The sequence below is a fragment of the Agelaius phoeniceus genome, chromosome 7, assembly GCF_051311805.1.
Source record: "Agelaius phoeniceus isolate bAgePho1 chromosome 7, bAgePho1.hap1, whole genome shotgun sequence".
NCBI lineage: Eukaryota > Metazoa > Chordata > Aves > Passeriformes > Icteridae > Agelaius > Agelaius phoeniceus.
In genome coordinates, this window is record NC_135271.1 from 4,588,137 (window position 1) to 4,591,754 (window position 3,618).

Below are 3,618 nucleotides of genomic sequence, written 5' to 3' on the forward strand. Positions count from 1 at the left end.
CTCCCCTCACAGGGGGAGGCAGTTGGGGGTGCGAGCTCCCCCGCCTCTTGGCCGGCCTTCATAGCGTAGGTTGCTCCAGTTGTTTTTTTCCCTCCCCTTCCATTTCTGTGTGTTCGTACAGTCGAAGCCAGGTGCACGCCCCCGCGTCCTCGGCGCCAGAGTAACAAAAAAAGGGGCCGCTCGGCGTGAGCGGTGCCCAAAGGGCAGACAACTCTTAGCAGTGGATCACTCGGCTCGTGTGTCAATGAAGAACGCAGCTAGCTGTGAGAATTAATGTGAATTGCAGGACACATTGATCTTCGACACTTCGAACGCACTTGCGGCCCCGGGTTCCTCCAAGGGCTACGCCTGTCTGAGCATCGCTTGACAATCAATTGCTGTCCAGGGGCCACCCCGGCGGCGCGGCTAAGGTCGTCTTGCAGGCCCGTCGCCCGCGGAGGTGGCAGCGGCAGCGGCGACTCCGGTGTCCCTCCAGTGCCAGAAGGGAAGGTGGTCAGGGGTTCGGCGAGAGAAGCGCTTCCCTAGGCGGCCTCGATCCCTTCCCTGCGGCCCGGTAGGCATCGTCGTCATTGCAGTTGTCATCGTCGTCGTCGTTGCCGCACAGGGCCTTCGTCCCCCTAAATGCAGACTCGGGGAGCGCTCCGTAGCTCCCTGCTCCTGGAGCGTGCCGCTGGGGCGGAGCTCGTCCTCGCCGGTACCGTGCCGGGGATGCGGTGGCGCGGCGGCCTGGGGAGAGCGAGAGACAGCGTCGAAAGGCGTCACCGAGGGCCGAGAGAAAGAGAGAGGAGGGTGAGACGGGGAGGCGAGGCGCGGGCCTTGCCCCTAGGCTCCCCCCCCGTGTGGGCGGCTGTTTTCGGGTGGGTACCGCAGCGGTACCGTGCCGTGCTGCAGCATGGACAGGCGAGGCGAGAGCGCCAGGGACGGGGGTTCTGACCCCTCCTCCCTTCGCCCGCCCCCTCCTCTTCTGTCGTGGTTTCAGGGCACACCAAGGGGTGCAGTCGCTCTTCTCTCTCTCCCCACTGAGGCCGTCGCGCGCGCCGCCGCCTGCCCAGTCCTCCCACGCGGGGCTGTCTCTGCCGCGCTCCCTTTTTGGTTCTCGTCTCCGAGATGGGGCTCTCCGTCTCCTCGTCGCTTGCTCGCGCACACACGTGCTCTCTCTCTCTCTCCGGCTCCCTCCGGGAGTGCAGAGAAGAGAGGAGGCGGGCGGCGTAGCGGGCGGGGGAGACAAGGCGGCCGTCTCTGTGCACACCCCCGTGCGTGGTGTGGCCGAGCTTTGGGCTTGTGACCTCAGATCAGATGTGGCGACCCGCTGAATTTAAGCATATTAGTCAGCGGAGGAAAAGAAACTAATGAGGATTCCCTCAGTAACGGCAAGCGAAGAGGGAAAAGCCCAGCGCCGAATCCCTGCCCCACGGTGGGACACGGGACATGTGGCATACAGAAGCCCCCCTCCCCGGCGGCGCTCTTGGGGGACCCAAGTCCTTGTGATCGAGGCCGCAGCCCGCGGACGGTGTGAGGCCGGTAGCGGCCCCCCGGCGCTCCAGGCCCGGGGCTTCTCGGAGTTGGGTTGCTTGGGAATGCAGCCCAAAGCGGGTGGTAAATTCCATCTAAGGCTAAATACCGGCACAAGACCGATAGCCAACAAGTACCGTAAGGGAAAGTTGAAAAGAACTTTGAAGAGAGAGTTCAAGAGGGCGTGAAACCGTTAAGAGGAAAACGGTTGCAGCCCGCGCAATCCGCCCGGAGGATTCAACCCGGCGAGTTGCGGGGAGCCGGCGCGGGCTTGGCGGATCCTCGCCTCTGCCTCCCCTCCCCTCCCTCCCCCGGGTGAACCCTGTCCGCGGGGGCTGGCCGGGGGGGGGGGCGGGCCAGCGTGGGGACCGCTGCCTGGCTGGCAGCCGGCTCTGGCCGGGATCATTTCCTCCGCGGCAGTGCGCCGCAACCGGCTCCGGGTAGGCTGGGAAGGCCTCCGGCGGGCAGGTCGCCCGGCGCCGCACGAGCGGCGGTGGGTGTTACAGCCCCCGGGCAGCAGGTCTTGCTGAATCCCGGGGCCGAGGGAGAGGACCGCCGCCGCGCCCTCCTGCCCCCCCTGTCGGCAGCACCATGGTGGAGGGCGTCGCTTTTCCCCCGCCCTCCCCCTCCCGGGTGGGGGGGGTGGGGGCGGCGTCCCCACAGTGCAGCGTTTCACGCAGGGGTGCAGGGGCGAAGCCCGCGGACCCCCGGCGCCACTGTCAACCGGAGCGGACTGTCCTCAGTGCGCCCCAACCGTGTGGCGCCCCAGGGCCGGACTTGTTGGGCCGCGCTCCGGCGCCTGGGGTCCACGGCGATGTCGGCTACCCACCCAACCCGTCTTGAAACACGGACCAAGGAGTCTAGCACGTGCGTGAGTCAGGGGCCGTCATCGAAAGCCCGCGGCTCAATGAAGGTGAGGGCCGGTGCGCACCAGCTGAGGTGGGATCCCGGGGCACGTGTCACGCCTGGCAGCCCCGGGCGCACCACCGGCCTGTCTCGCCCGCCGACCCCTCACGGGGCCGGGGAGGTGGAGCGTGAGTGTCCGTGCTAGGACCCGAAAGATGGTGAACTATGCCTGGGCAGGGCAAAACCAGAGGAAATTCTGGTGGAGGTCCGTAGCGGTCCTGACGTGCAAATCGGTCATCCGACCCGGGTCTAGGGGCGAAAGACTAATTGAACCATCTAGTAGCTGGTTCCCTCCAAAGATTCCCTCAGGATAGCTGACACTCGGCAATGGGCAGTTTTACCTGGTAAAGCGAATGATTAGAGGTCTTGGGGCCGAAACGATCTCTACCTATTCTCAAATTTTCAATGGGTAAGGGGGCCGGCTCGCTGGCGTGGAGCAGCGCCATGGAATGCATGTGCTCAGTGGGCCACTTTGGTAGGCAGAACTGGCGCTGCGGGATGTACTGAACGCCGGGTTAAGGCGCCCGATGCCAACGCTCATCAGAGCCCAGAAAAGGTGTTGGTTGATCTAGACAGCAGGACGGTGGCCATAGAAGTCGGAATCCGCTAAGGAGTGTGTAACAACTCACCTGCCGAATCAACTAGCCCTGAAAATGGATGGCGCTGGAGCGTCGGGCCCATATCCGGCTGTTGCCGGCAGTGCAATGCCCGCGGGGACAAGGCCGCAACGAGTAGGAGGGCCGCTGTGGTGCGCCTCGAAGCCTGGGGCGTGGGCCCGGGTGGAGATCTTGGTGGTAGTAGCAAATATTCAAACGAGAGCTTTGAAGGCCGAAGTGGAGCAGGGTTCCATGTGAACAGCTGTTGAACATGGGTCAGTCGGTCGTAAGCGATAGGCGAGCACCGTTCCGAAAGGGCGGGCAATGGCCTCCGTCGCCCTCAGCCGATCGAAAGGGAGTCAGATTCAGATCCCCGAATCCGGAGTGGCAGAGAATGGGTGCCGCGAAGCGCCCAGTGCGCTGAAGTAACCGATCCCGGAGAAGCCAGCGAGAGCCCCGGGGAGAGTTCTCTTGTCTTTGTGAAGGGCCGGGTGCCCTGGAATGGGTTTGCCCCGAGAGAGGGGCCCGTGCCTCGGAAAGCGTCGCGGTTCTGGCAGCATACGGTGAGCTCTCGCTGGCCCGTGAAAATCCGGGGGAGAGGGTG

At 64.8% G+C, this 3,618-nt stretch overlaps 1 non-coding gene across 1 annotated transcript; it reads left to right on the plus strand.

Moving 5' to 3' along the window:
• Positions 1-209: 209 nt before the first annotated feature.
• LOC129131482 (5.8S ribosomal RNA) lies at positions 210-362 on the plus strand. The gene has a single exon (XR_008535649.2). It is a non-coding gene; the product is annotated as a 5.8S ribosomal RNA (ribosomal RNA).
• The last annotated feature ends 3,256 nt before the right edge of the window (positions 363-3,618 follow it).